Source organism: Camelina sativa, chromosome 17 (genome assembly GCF_030686135.1).
Source record: "Camelina sativa cultivar CO46 ecotype springtype chromosome 17, ASM3068613v1".
In the NCBI taxonomy this organism is placed as follows: domain Eukaryota; kingdom Viridiplantae; phylum Streptophyta; class Magnoliopsida; order Brassicales; family Brassicaceae; genus Camelina; species Camelina sativa.
In genome coordinates this window covers 10,149,150-10,164,567 of record NC_141896.1, presented here as the reverse complement: position 1 = coordinate 10,164,567, position 15,418 = coordinate 10,149,150, and the positions used below count along the sequence as shown (strand labels likewise).

General features: G+C 42.8%; 1 pseudogene; it reads left to right on the top strand.

Annotated features, from left to right (window-relative positions):
- The first annotated feature begins 340 nt into the window (after positions 1–340).
- LOC104759355 (UDP-glycosyltransferase 85A5-like) lies at positions 341–13,623 on the top strand (annotated as a pseudogene).
- The last annotated feature ends 1,795 nt before the right edge of the window (positions 13,624–15,418 follow it).

The following is a 15,418-nucleotide window of genomic DNA, read 5'->3' as shown; positions in this document are numbered from 1 at the left end:
TTTTTTACCGACGGACTACAGTTCACTCGACTTAGCTTGTAGACAATCGTAATCTTTTCTTAGCCGCATATCGACTTTAGGCTAGACTGTCTGCGGGCGCGGGTCTAGGAAATCACACGTGACAGATTTGTCGATAACCCCTACGTGGGAGAATCGTATGGCCTCACCATCATTGTGGAATCCTTTAAAGCCTGGCCAAACTGTTCCCATAGTCACTCACTCACATACACATCTACTTTTTAAAAAACTTTTTTGGCACACGAGAAAAAATAAAATGGCACCTTGCACCGTTCTTAGCGGACAAAAACCACATGTAGTTTGCGTGTCTTTCCCTGCTCAAGGCCACATCAACCCGATGCTGCAAGTGGCTAAACTCCTACATGCCAAAGGCTTTCACGTCACCTTCGTCAACACCAACTACAACCACAGACGTCTCCTCCGTTCCCGTGGACCCAAAGCCCTCAACGGTCTTCCTTCTTTCCGGTACGAGTCTATTCCTGATGGTCTACCCGAGACAAACAAGGACGCCACACAGGACATCCCTCTCCTTTGTGAATCCACAAAGAAGAACTGCCTAGCTCCATTTAAGGAGCTTCTCAGGCGGATCAACACAGCAGAGGATGTTCCTCCGGTGAGCTGTATTGTATCGGACGGTATGATGAGCTTTACTCTTGATGCTGCGGAGGAGCTTGGAGTCCCGGATGTTGTTTTTTGGACAACTAGTGCTTGTGGCTTCTTAGCTTATCTACACTTCTATCGCATCATCGAGGAGGGGTTATCACCACTTAAAGGTACATACAAAAAAAAATTTCGTTTTTTGATGAAGTATATTATCAATTATATACACTTAATAATTTAAACTATATATGATACCTTGAATAGAAGTGCATGCATGCATACATACAGATACTTATTTTAATACGTAGTCTATGCCACTTTTATCTGTCGTTGTGGTGACCAACCGTAACTCTTTTTTACGCTGTATTAAAATGTAGTATTATTGTAAATTAAATGCATAAAAGTTTGCATACGGTGCTTTATGATAAAATCATTTTAATTTTTGTTCGTAAAAATCGAGATATTAAATTTGTGCTAATATAATGGTGGTTGAATGGCAGATGAGAGTTTCTTATCAACCAAGGAGCAGTTGGACACAAAAATAGATTGGATACCATCAACGAGGAATCTAAGACTAAAAGACATCCCTAGCTTCATCCGAACGACAAATCCTGACGACATAATGCTCAATATTTTTGTTGATGAGACTGACCGAATCAAACGCGCTTCTGCTATCATTCTCAATACATTCGATGAGCTCGAACAGGACACCATCCAATCTATTAAATCTATCATCCCTCAGGTGTACTCTATTGGACCACTCCAACTACTTGTGAATCGGGAGATGGACAAGGATAGTGAGACTGGAAAAATGGAAACAAATTTGTGGAGAGAGGATAGGGAGTGTTTGGATTGGCTCAATACTAAATCTCCAAACAGTGTCATCTATGTTAATTTCGGAAGCATAACAGTGATGAGTGCGAAACATCTTGCGGAGTTTGCTTGGGGTTTGGCAGCGACAAAGAAAGATTTTCTGTGGGTTATCAGGCCGGATTTAGTAGTCGGTGATGTAGCTAAGGTTCCACCAGAGTGTAACATCCCCGTTTTTAATTAGTGGGCTACTGAAGTTTTAGCCCATTAATAGCCCAAGTTAACCAAAGTTAAAACGACAAAGGGTTTATGGTGTAAGCGTGTATACACCTATGTCGCCGTCCTTGTTCAGCAAGAGAGGAGAGTCGATGAACCCTAAGAACACACCAGCAGCTTGACTGTTGAGTCTTGGAAAGCTTAAGTTGTGTTCTTGTTGTTGATGTTGTTGTCGGTAAGAAGGAAACGATGGAGAGACGTTGTTGTGGTGATGAGTCTCGTGGAAGAAGAGATAGAAAAGGGAGAGAAGGGGAAGAGAAGAGGAGAGAACGGTAGTCGTGAAGGAGAGGGGAGAACAAGACGTTGACGGTGGTGGAGAACACAGGTGGGATCTGTTTATTCATGTCCTGGCCGTGGAAAGCCTCGGTGGTGGTGGAGGAGAAAAGTCGGAGTAGATAAGGGTGGAGAAAAGAAAATAAGAAAGAGGAAAGAAGGGAGGGAAAACAGTTTGGAGGAGGCATCTTTGGAGGCTCGCTGACGTCGGAGGTGACATCGATATGGTAATACAAATACACCGGCGTGATCACCATCAAGCTAGGAACTCGCAGAAACTGACGGAAGTCCGATCGGAGTTATACTCAAGAAGTAATGTTTGTTGCTTCCTGCGCAAGAAATATCTGAAACAGTCCAAACCTGCAACACTAAAAATAAGATTCGAGGTCATCTCCTTGGAACAGAGTTTGGTGGTCCAACACTTACCTGATCGAGCTGAGATTTGGTGGGAAGCTTCACGGTACTACAACCTAAATATTCAACGGTGGGATTGTGATTTTAACGGTTAGTTGTGGTTTTACCCGTGTATTTATGAGGCTTGTTTGTATAGAATAAATGGTGACATTGTAATGTTTGGTTGGAAAATGAGGTTGGATGGAGCTGCAGCTTTGTAGGAATTTTCATGAATCTTGGGTCTGACATTAAAAGTAAAAGGAGAATTGATATCCACCATTTAAGTAGCAAAGGTGAGGGTGGTAATCGCGGAAACACAGTGATTATTTTCTAAGCAGGTTCTTCATGAATTGCTTGTATAGGCTTGGAAACTATGTGATTGGATATGTCTATTGTTTGATATTGTATGCTTTGATATGATGATTAGATGTATGATTATAATGAATGATGACATGATATGATGAGCTGATGTGAACCATGATGATCGTTGTGTTGTGATATGAAATGAGATTGTGTGTTGGGGACACAAACATGGGATTTGTTTTGTGTCTCGTGATGGGCGGAACATGGGATTTGTTTCGTGCCTGGTAATTGTATGAACCTGGAATTGGTTTTGTACATGGTGATTGGACAAACATGGGATTTGTTTCGTGCCATGCTAAGCTGATGGGATTTTGGTTTAGCGATATTGATGATTAATGTGTGTAATGATGAGAATTTGGTGTTTAAATATGGTTGAAGTATTATTATGATTATATATGCTAGGTAGAGTATTATGTGAAACCGTTATGCTTGTTGGATGTATGTCAAGAATGTGGAGTCTAATTCTATGCTATGCATTGATTGTTGAATGTGATTAGAATGTCGTCATTGTGTTCACCCTTTTATCTTTTCCCTCAGGTTAAAAAGCTCTATGAGAAGTGAAACAAGTTTTGTGATTGAAGAGTTTTATTTTAAAAAAGAAGTGTTTTGGTGGGATCATTTGAATAACACATTGTCTTGGCCGATAAGGCGGGAAGGGTGTTACAATTTTGATTGTTTGATTGTTGTGTGCTTATGGTTAGTGATTTGATTGATCATGCTTGAATTCTATGATTTTGTTGATTGTTGATTAAAGTGCTTTCCGCTACAAGCACGAAAGAAATATAGTTATTGCGTCAGTGTTCAGAGGTTGTTGAGGTGAAAGTTTAGTTAGTTAGTCATCAGGTCATCTTGGAAGAGGACACTCCAAGTTGAGGCGAAAATTAAGTGAGGGAGGAACTTGATTCGCAAATTCGAGGACAAATTTATTTTAAGTGGGGGAGAGTTGTAACATCCCATTTTTAATTAGTGGGCTATTGAAGTTTTAGCCCATTAATAGCCCAAGTTAACCAAAGTTATAACGACAAAGGGTTTATGGTGTAAGCGTGTATACACCTATGTTGCCGTCCTTGTTCAGCAAGAGAGGAGAGTCGATGAACCCTAAGAACACACCAGCAGCTTGACCGTTGAGTCTTGGAAAGCTTAAGTTGTGTTCTTGTTGTTGATGTTGTTGTCGGTAAGAAGGAAATGATGGAGAGACGTTGTTGTGGTGATGAGTCTCGTGGAAGAAGAGATAGAAAAGGGAGAGAAGGGGAAGAGCAGAGAACGGTAGTTGTAACGCCCGCGAACCAATTTGTGTATTTTTGGTGTGGGTGTCGATCGACACCCTTGGTGGCATCGATCGACACCATGTTTTCCAGTTTGGTCGGGTTTGATTTAATTACCGAATTGGTTCGGTTTGGTTTGATTTAAAACCCTAATCGTGTGTAAAAGGGGAAAAACGACCCTAGGTCGTATTATTTGTGGTTCTCGCCGTTTTTGAGAGGAAAAGAAAGAGAGAAAAGAGAGAAAAACTTTTCTGGGATTTCTGGGCTTGTTCTTGGTGATTTTGGAGAGATCTGAGGCTGTAGGAGTGTTAGCTGTTGCTGGAATCGAAGGGGAAGCTTCTGGAGGTGTTGTTTTCCACGTTTCTCAATCCAAACTTCTTGTTCTTGAGGTGAGTGCTTGACCATGGTTGATCTAAGCATGAGATCTCCCTTGTTTTGTGTGATTCCTTGTTATTTGTGGTGTTTGCTTGCTTGGGTACATTGTATTTGTGATTTCTAGTGAATTCCGAGATGATTAGACGTGTTTGGAGTCGAATCTGTGTTGATTGAGATCGGAGTTCGTCGCTGAGTTTCGCGCAGATCGTGACTGCAGAAGAGGCGTCGATCGATACCACTTTTGTGGAGCATCGATCGGCACCGTCTCGAGTAGCATCGATCGTCACCATTCCGGCATCGGTCGACACCAGTTCCTGTAGCATCGGTCGACACCGATTGAGCATCGGTCGACACTAGTACCTGCCGAGTCTTATTTTCTTGGTTTGATATGTTGATTGTGTTGTTGTTGTTTGTTGACTTGGGAGTCTCCTATGCTTGTGTGTATAACCCAGTAGATGGGAGGACGGCCTCACTAAGTATTTATGATAATACTTACGCATCTCAATTGTTGTTTGTGATGTGCAGGTAAAGGCAAAGTGTGATCGTGGAATCAAGGCGATGATGAAGGGGTGTTCTAGAGACTTGATTGATTGTGATCTAGCTGTTGTTAGGTTGCTAGATTAAGTCAAAGGAACATTGTAGGATGTTAGTGGTTGGTTATCTCTTTATCTGATTGATGTTATTGGTTATTGGATTTGAATGTTGGAATTCTTTTGGTTTAATGGAATTTGTTTTATTTGATTATCCGCGGTTATTGATTGATGTTAGGATGTTAGTGGGTATGGGACCACTAGTAAATTAAGGTATTAAAAAAAAAAAAAACGGGAAGGGTTGTTTCAATTTGGTATCAGAGCCCTTACGGTTCTAGGTCTAGGGTTCATTGTGCTTTTGCTGTTGATGTTTAGGATTACATGCTATAATTGATTGTGTGATTGGCAATTGTGTGTGGCATGAAGTCCTAGAACATCCTCTTCGAGCCTTCAATGAGATTCCACGGTGAGTTATTGTTATGTTTCTTTGTGTGGTATTGATTTGTTTTCTGCTTGTTAGCCTCTGTTCTTGGAAGATCAGTGGTTAAGGTGTTTGAGTAGTTGGTCGTGGACGGGGACGTGGTCGTGGTCATTGTCGGGCGGGTTCCGAGGCTAGCGAGTGTGTGGTCCAGAGTTCCACGAGGAGGTACGTCAGAGGGTCGCAAGCGTATCAGGAGGGACCAGAGGGGATTAGCCGGTGAGCGTGCCGGGGGTGCTGGGAACCCAGGTGTGGGGTTGCAGCAGGTGGAGCCCAGGGTCGAGATGATCGCTTGGCGGATCTGTTGGCGTGCTGTTGGAGCGGTTACCGAGAGGGGTACCAGTGTAGGCTCCATTTTTGCCGCATGTGGCGGGGTGCAGTCGAGGGCTGCGGATGTTGAGGACTTTCCACCTTATGTTAAGAGGATGGAGCGGTTGTAGATGACCGGTATGAGATTATTCTCAAGAGGTATCGGGCCTAGAGAGGCGGATAGGTGGACATATGCAGTTGGAGCAGATATTTCTCTGCTTGGTGGTTAATCCAGTTGGATATAAGTTGAGTGGGTAGGTGTAACATTGCAATGTTATACTCGGACCACAGGAGGTAGTTGTGTCGAGAGATGTTTATAGTCGTTAAGGATTGTTGCTCCTAAGGGGATGGTGATTCCCCTGAATACCGATAGCTCGAGGGGCTGAGGGCTCCGAGAGTGGCAGAGGGGATGTTGTTCTCCTGAGGGGATGAGTAGTTCCCCTGATATCGAGATCTTGAGGATTGTGGGCCAAGAGTGAGACGGTATAACTCGAAGACGCTGGTCTGAGAGTGAGATCGGTATGACTCGAAGGTTGCGACCTAAGAGTGGAAGAGTTGGGAGCAAGCAATTCCTAGGACGTGAGTATAAACATAATGATTGAATGTAGACCTTGAGAGATTGACGGTGGTTTAATCTCGGGTTTTGAATGTGTTGACTTTTGGGACAAGGTTTTATGACCATAGCGTTTATGAATGTTTGGCTGTGTGCCAGGATTGTGAGGCCAGTGGTGCCGGAGTCCCGGGAAGGGGAGTTAAAGCAGGATTGAGCTGGGAGAGGCATATTTGCCAGATACATAAGTTCACGAAAAGCCTTCATGGCAGGATAAACTAATCGTTGTAACGATGCTGGATGAAGTTCATTGGAGTTGGACAGGGTTGCTAGATCCAAGGTTTTGGTAAACTTGTTGGAGGGAATAAGTCAAGTTGTTTGAGTTAGCTGCCTGCAAAGCATTTGACGCGGTGAATCAGAATATGCGAACGTATGGTACTTGTTTGTTTTATTATGCTCGTATTGATGATTTACTGTGGAGAATTGCCAAGTGGAAAAGCTATTTCTGGAATAATTTATCTTGGGAAAGTTTCCCTAAGTGGCAAGTTACTAGAGGTTCTTGGACGAACGAGAGGGTTGATATTTAAGTGGCGGCGAGTTGATGTCGGCATACTTGAGTATTTGTTTAGTTGAGCTGAGGAAGCAACTAGAGGATTTATGGAGCAAGGGATTTATACGTTCTAGTGTATCACCGTGGAGAGCCCTGGTGTTATTTATTAAGAAGAAGGATGGGAGTTTCCGCTTGTGTATTGACTACCGGGGTTTGAACCGAGTTACTGTGAAGAACAAGTACCCTCTCCCGAGGATTGATGAGTTGTTGGATCAGTTGAGGGGTGCTACTTGGTTCTCCAAGATCGACTTGGCTTCAGGTTATCATCAGATCCCTATTCATGAGACAGATGTGAGGAAGACAGCCTTCAGGACGAGATATGGGCACTATGAGTTTGTGGTGATGCCGTTTGGGTTGACAAACGCGCCAGCTGCGTTTATGAGATTGATGAACAGTGTGTTTCAGGAGTTTTTGGATGTATCTATCATCATTTTCATCGACGACATTCTGGTATATTCTAAGAGTCCTGAGGAGCATGCAGTACATCTGAGAGCAGTGTTGGAGAAGCTGCGGGAGCAGAAGTTGTTTGCTAAGCTGAGTAAGTGCAGTTTCTGGCAGCGTGAGATGGGGTTCTTGGGTCATATTGTCTCAGCTGAGGGAGTTTCAGTGGATCCAGAGAAGATTCAGTCCATCAGGGAGTGGCCGAGGCCGCAGAGTGCCACTGAGATTCGGAGTTTCCTGGGGTTAGCAGGTTACTACAGGAGGTTTGTTCGGGGTTTTGCGAGTATGGCTCAGCCGATGACTAAGCTTACATGGAAGGATGTCCCGTTTGTGTGGTCACCAGAGTGTGAGGCAAGTTTTGCAAGTCTCAAGCAGATGTTGACTACCACGCCGGTGTTAGCATTGCCTGAGCAGGACGAGCCTTATGTTGTGTATACAGATGCTTCTAGAGTGGGGTTGGGTTGTGTACTTATGCAGCAGGGGAAGGTTATAGCTTATGCTTCACGGCAGTTGCGGAAGCATGAAGCTAATTACCCTACTCATGATTTGGAGATGGCAGCAGTGATATTTGCTCTTAAGATTTGGAGATCCTATCTGTATGGTGGGAAGGTACAGGTATTTACAGATCACAAGAGTCTGAAGTATATTTTTACTCAGCCTGAGCTAAATTTGAGGCAGAGGCGTTGGATGGAGTTAGTAGCGGATTATGATTTAGACATAGCTTACCATCCTGGTAAAGCTAATCTGGTTGCAGATGCCTTGAGTCGGAAGCGGGTGGCTTCGGCTCAGGAGCAGGATATGGAGGTGTTGGTAGGTGAGATTAGTGCATTGAGTTTGTGTGCTATCTCACAAGAACCTTTGGGTTTGGAGGCAGTTGATAGAGCAGATTTGTTGAGCAGAGTGAGGTTAGCTCAGGAGAGTGATGAGGGGCTGGTGAATGCCTCTAAGGCTGCGGGTGCAGAGTATCAGGTTTCTGCTAATGGTACTATCCTTGTGCATGGTCGGATCTGTGTGCCCAAGGGTGAGGATTTGAGGCAGGAGATACTGAGAGAGGCTCATTCGAGCAAGTTCTCTATTCATCCAGGAGCGACCAAGATGTACCGTGACCTCAAGCGGTACTATCACTGGGTCGGGATGAAGAAGGACGTAGCTGATTGGGTGGCGAAGTGTGATACTTGCCAGCTGGTGAAGGCGGAGCACCAGGTTCCTGGTGGTTTGTTACAGAGTTTACCCATTCCAGAGTGGAAGTGGGATTTGATCACGATGGACTTCGTGGTAGGTTTACCTGTGTCGAGGACGTTTGATGCTATTTGGGTCATTGTGGACCGTTTGACTAAGTCTGCACATTTTCTGGCCATCAAGAAAACTGATGGAGCAGCGGTTTTGGCCAAGAAGTGTGTGAGGGAGATAGTCAGATTGCATGGTGTACCTGCTAGTATTGTGTCTGATAGAGATTCCAAGTTCACTTCGGTGTTCTGGAGGGCGTTTCAGGCAGAGATGGGCACGAAAGTGCATATGAGTACAGCATACCATCCTCAGACGGACGGTCAGTCAGAGAGGACGATCCAGATTTTGGAGGATTTATTGAGGATGTGTGTGCTGGATTGGGGTGGTCATTGGGCAGATCACTTGAGTTTGGTGGAGTTTGCTTATAACAACAGCTACCAGGCTAGTATTGGGATGGCTCCTTATGAGGCCCTGTATGGGAGGCCGTGTCGTACACCTTTATGTTGGACTCAGGTGGGGGAGAGGAGCATATTTGGTGCAGATTTTGTTCAGGAGACCTCGGAGAAGATTCGGGTTTTGAGGCTGAACATGAAGGAGGCTCAGGATCGGCAGAAGAGCTATGCTGATAAGAGGAGAAAGGATCTTGAGTTTCAGGTTGGTGATAGAGTGTACCTCAAGATGGCCATGTTGCGGGGTCCGAACAGGTCTTTGACAGAGACTAAGTTGAGTCCGAGGTACATGGGTCTGTTCAGAGTGGTTGAGCGGGTGGGATCAGTGGCATATAGGCTGGAGTTGCCTGAGGTTATGCGTGCGTTCCACAAGGTATTTCATGTGTCGATGCTGAGGAAGTGTCTTCATGAGGGTGATCAGTTGTTGGCTAAGATTCCTGAGGATCTTCAGCCTAACATGACTTTGGAGGCGAGACCAGTGAGGGTGCTCGAGAGGAGAGTCAAGGAACTTCGGAAGAAGAAGATTCCTTTGATAAGAGTCCTGTGGGACTGTGACGGAGTAGAGGAGCAGACTTGGGAGCCCGAGGCGAGGATGAAGGCAAGGTTTAAGAAGTGGTTTTAGAAGCAGACCGCTTGAGCTTGTCTAGCCGGGTCCGAGTTGTAGTCCGTGGCTGGAGCGGGTACGGAGTATTCCAGCCCATCTCTCTTGATATTTGGTCGCCTAGGGGTGGTTGGTTGTGCGACTAAGTATCAAGATGAGGTGGTGCTCGGGATGCGGGTTGATGGCTCCAGTTGTTGTATTTTTGTTTCCTGATGTATTTTCGTTGAGTTTGTAACGATTATGACATTTTGAGATTAATAAGATGAGTATTTTTCTTTATGTTTGACTGTTGTTGTCATGGGAAAAAGAGAAATAGCTCGGGTTTCTATTTTTGGAAAGTTACCATAAATAGAAAGTTTCCACAAAAGGAAGGTTTCCATAAATAGGAAGTTTCTAAAATGGGAATGTTTTGTGGAAATGTGAGGTAGACCTAGCCGGGAGATACTCGTTAGCATCAGTATTTGTTTTGCTCTAGGCCGTGTGGGCCCAACTCACGTGATACCGATAGCTCGATGGACTTTGTGGCCAGAGAGTGGGAGTGGTATGTTGCTTCGGATGACGATCCGAGAGCGCGCTTGAGGGTGACGACCCAAGAGCGGGATATGTGAGGCTCCCTGGATACCGTAGCTGTGAGCCGAGGCTCGGCAGTGAGCCGGTATGTCTCGAGGGTTGCGACCCGAGAGCGGGGGGAGTGTGTGTGGGTGACTTCCTGGATGCCGTAGCTTAAGGCGGTTGGCCTGATAGCGAGCCGGCATGATTCGTTGGTTGCGACCACGGACGGGGGAAGCACTGAGTTGTGAGCAGATAGTGTTATGATGCGAGTATATTGGCTAGAGGGAGACCTCGAGGGTCAGTCGGAGGTGTGCGGGCTGTTGCGACAGTGGCACGGGAAACCTTGACTGATGGTGTTTAGTCCGGTCTGGGGACGTGCGGGCTGTGATGACGGTGGCACGGAGGTCCTTGGCAGATGGACGGTATTGCGGGATTCGGGGACGAATCCATATTGGTGGGGGAGAATTGTAACGCCCGCGAACCAATTTGTGTATTTTTGGTGTGGGTGTCGATCGACACCCTTGGTGGCATCGATCGACACCATGTTTTCCGGTTTGGTCGGGTTTGATTTAATTACCGAATTGGTTCGGTTTGGTTTGATTTAAAACCCTAATCGTGTGTAAAAGGGGAAAAACGACCCTAGGTCGTATTATTTGTGGTTCTCGCCGTTTTTGAGAGGAAAAGAAAGAGAGAAAAGAGAGAAAAACTTTTCTGGGATTTCTGGGCTTGTTCTTGGTGATTTTGGAGAGATCTGAGGCTGTAGGAGTGTTAGCTGTTGCTGGAATCGAAGGGGAAGCTTCTGGAGGTGTTGTTTTCCACGTTTCTCAATCCAAACTTCTTGTTCTTGAGGTGAGTGCTTGACCATGGTTGATCTAAGCATGAGATCTCCCTTGTTTTGTGTGATTCCTTGTTATTTGTGGTGTTTGCTTGCTTGGGTACATTGTATTTGTGATTTCTAGTGAATTCCGAGATGATTAGACGTGTTTGGAGTCGAATCTGTGTTGATTGAGATCGGAGTTCGTCGCTGAGTTTCGCGCAGATCGTGACTGCAGAAGAGGCGTCGATCGATACCACTTTTGTGGAGCATCGATCGGCACCGTCTCGAGTAGCATCGATCGTCACCATTCCGGCATCGGTCGACACCAGTTCCTGTAGCATCGGTCGACACCGATTGAGCATCGGTCGACACTAGTACCTGCCGAGTCTTATTTTCCTGGTTTGATATGTTGATTGTGTTGTTGTTGTTTGTTGACTTGGGAGTCTCCTATGCTTGTGTGTATAACCCAGTAGATGGGAGGACGGCCTCACTAAGTATTTATGATAATACTTACGCATCTCAATTGTTGTTTGTGATGTGCAGGTAAAGGCAAAGTGTGATCGTGGAATCAAGGCGATGATGAAGGGGTGTTCTAGAGACTTGATTGATTGTGATCTAGCTGTTGTTAGGTTGCTAGATTAAGTCAAAGGAACATTGTAGGATGTTAGTGGTTGGTTATCTCTTTATCTGATTGATGTTATTGGTTATTGGATTTGAATGTTGGAATTCTTTTGGTTTAATGGAATTTGTTTTATTTGATTATCCGCGGTTATTGATTGATGTTAGGATGTTAGTGGGTATGGGACCACTAGTAAATTAAGGTATTAAAAAAAAAAAAACGGGAAGGGTTGTTTCAGTAGTCGTGAAGGAGAGGGGAGAACGAGACGTTGCGACGGTGGTGGAGAACACAGGTGGGATCTGTTTATTCATGTCATGGCCGTGGAAAGCCTCGGTGGTGGTGGAGGAGAAAAGTCGGAGTAGATAAGGGGGAGAAAAGAAAATAAGAAAGAGGAAGAAGGGAGGGAAAACAGTTTGGAGGAGGCATCTTTGGAGGCTCTCTGACATCGGAGGTGACATCGGTATGGTAATACAAATACACCGGCGTGATCAACATCAAGCCAGGAGCTCGCAGCAACTGACGGAAGTCCGATCGGAGTTATACTCAAGAAGTTATGTTCATTGCTTCCTGCGAAAGAAATATCTAAAACAGTCCGAACCTGCAACACTAAAAATCAGATTCGAGTTCATCTCCTTGGAACAGCGTTTGGTGGTCCAACACTTACCTGATCGAGCTGAGATTTGGTGGGAAGCTTCAAGGTACTACAACCTAAATATTCAACGGTGGGATTGTGATTTTAACGGTTAGTTGTTGTTTTACCCGTGTGTTTATGAGGCTTGTTTGCATAGAATAAATGGTGACATTGTAATGTTTGGTTGGCAAATGAGGTTGGATGGAGCTGCAACTTTGTAGGAATTTTCATGAATCTTGGGTCTGACATTAAAAGTAAAAGGAGAATTGATATCCATCATTTAAGTGGCAAAGGTGAGGGTGGTAATCGCGGAAACACAATGATTATTTTCTAAGCATGTTCTTCATGAATTGCTTGTATTGACTTGGAAACTATGTGATTGGATATGTCTATTGTTTGATATTGTATGTTTTGATATGATGATCAGATGTATGATTATAATGAATGATGACATGATATGATGAGCTGATGTGTAACATGATGATCGTTGTGTTGTGATATGAAATGAGATTGTGTGTTGGGGACACAAACATGGGATTTGTTTTGTGTCTCGTGATGGGCGGAACATGGGATTTGTTTCGTGCCTGGTAATTGTATGAACATGGGATTGGTTTTGTACATGGTGATTGGACGAACATGGGATTTGTTTCGTGCCATGCTAAGCTGATAGGATTTCGGTTTAGCGATATTGATGATGAATGTGTGTAATGATGAGAATTTGGTGTTTAAATATGGTTGAAGTATTATTATGATTATATATGCTAGGTAGAGTATTATGTGAAACCGTTATGCTTGTTGGATGTATGTCAAGAATGTGGAGTCCAATTTTATGCTATACATTGATTGTTGAATGTGATTAGAATGTCGTCATTGTGTTCACCCTTTTATCTTTTCCCTCAAGTTAAAAAGCTCTATGAAAGTGAAACAAGTTTTGTGATTGAAGAGTTTTATTTTAATAAAGAAGCGTTTTGGCGGGACCATTTGAATAACACATTGTCTTGGCCGATAAGGCGGGACGGGTGTTACACAGAGGTCCTAACAGAGACGGCTGATCGAAGGATGTTAGCGAGTTGGTGTCCTCAAGCAAAAGTCCTTTCACATCCAGCAGTCGGAGGATTTTTAACACATATAGCGGATGGAATTCGACTTTGGAGAGTCTCTACAGTGGAGTTCCAATGGTTTGTTGGCCGTTCTTTGCAGAGCAGCAAACAAATTGTAAATATTGTTGTGATGAATGGGAAGTGGGGATGGAGATCAGTGGAGATGTGAGGAGGGAGGAGGTTGAGGAGTTGTTAAGAGAGCTAATGGATGGAGATAAGGGAAAGAAAATGAGAAAGAAGGCAGAAGAGTGGCGACGCTTGGCTGAGGAAGCGACGAAGGATATGTGTGGTTCGTCGGAACTTGATTTTCAGATGTTTGTTGAAAAGCTTCTTTGATGTAGCGCAAGCCTCCTCTTTGATGGGCCTTACTGGAGTGCTTTCAAGACATCGTGTGTTTTGTTTCGTTTTGTTTTCTTATTTTCTTCTTTTTATTTGAGCATTAAGTTTCGCGCGTGTTTCACGCTTTACATCTCGAAAACCTTAGTTTCCTCTTGTGCTTTGTTTTGAGGCTATCGAGATCTGTTTATCTCTATCCACCCGAACGTCACTTACTCTCTTGCTTCAGCCCCAATTATTCTTTACGGGAATAGAGACTTTTATTTACCCATTCGATCATATAAAAATGCGTTATGTCACTCATACATATAATCATTAACAAGTAATTGTGTTTCGTACTCTTTTATCGTTTGCATTGATATCTCCGTATTGGTATCATATCATTAACAAGTAATCATTGAGATCTCTATAATCATTAACAAGTATTTTTGACAAGTAAACCAATACGGAGGTTTCTCTCGAGCAATTTAGGCATGATATCTCCTATTAAATTATGGAAAGGTTTCCTTTTGCATGTAACGTTCTCTAATGAAATATAAAAGTCTTATCAAGTCATTGTCTACAAGAAAAGTTTCACGTAACGTTCTATAATAAAATATATATTAGAATTACGTAATAAGATCAAAGAGGATTTGCCCATCCGAATAGTTGTTCGTTCGGCACTTGGGCTTTTGGGCAAATGAAATATTTTGGTTTACATCTTTTGAATTAATTATACTGTACTCGACTAAAAATTAGAAGAAACTTGTAAAAGGTTAATAGACACAAATCAAAGTCTAGTCAATTAACTCACATGTATCATAGTCCAGCTAAGCAAGTTCTAAGACGTGTTACAATTGATGTTAAAGTATAATCAAATATTTATGTAAGACTATAGGTACAGCAGAAAATATTATAAAAATACTCACTCGGATTTTTTGTCGATTGATTTCTTATATTTTTCACAAAGATTAAAATTATTTATTTCAGAAAACCGTACCACATTCCAAAAGCAGGGGTATTAATTCTATACCTATGAAAAATTTGCTGTAATAAATTAATAATACACCAAATACAGATATATGCATATATACTTTTTACTTGAAATCAATTACCAAATAAAGATGTATTAATTAATAATTAGAGCCTAAAAATTTAATCTTTTAAAACCAAGAAAAAATCTTTATTTGAGAAGATAAAGGTTGAAGAGTTAATTAGTTAAGAGCTAACGAATAAACCGCTCATTGTGTGGTTCGACCGTTTGTGAAGCATGAAATCATTGTCAAACTTAGAGATAACGTGCAAAACCCGTTTAAGTCTTTATTTATTTTAGTTCTCAAAACCCGTTTACTGTCTTGATTAGTCACTTCAACCATTTTTAACGTGCAATTTTTAAATTTTTATTTATAATAAACAAATATATTAAATCTAAATCCTACTTAAAATTTTACCAAATAAACCATTTTTGGCCATGAATGTTTTTAACGTTTGCCACCAATCATTTTGTCCACTCCCTATTTAACGTCGTACCTCCATTGAACTGTCTTCTCAGGTCTCTTCCAAACGCATTCCTCGTGTTTTTCTGAAGTCTCTAATTATAAATCATTCTACTTTCTCTCCTTTTTTTTATCAACAATAATGTAGCAACAATAGTACAAATCATGAAATCATATGTCACGGTCTGATAAAACATTGGTCTTATTTATTTCTTGTCTTGTCCCATCTTGACTATCTTGGCCATGAATGTTTTAACTTTGTCGTCAATCAAAGTTAACAGTTTTATAAATACTAGAACAGAATATGCTACACACAAAAT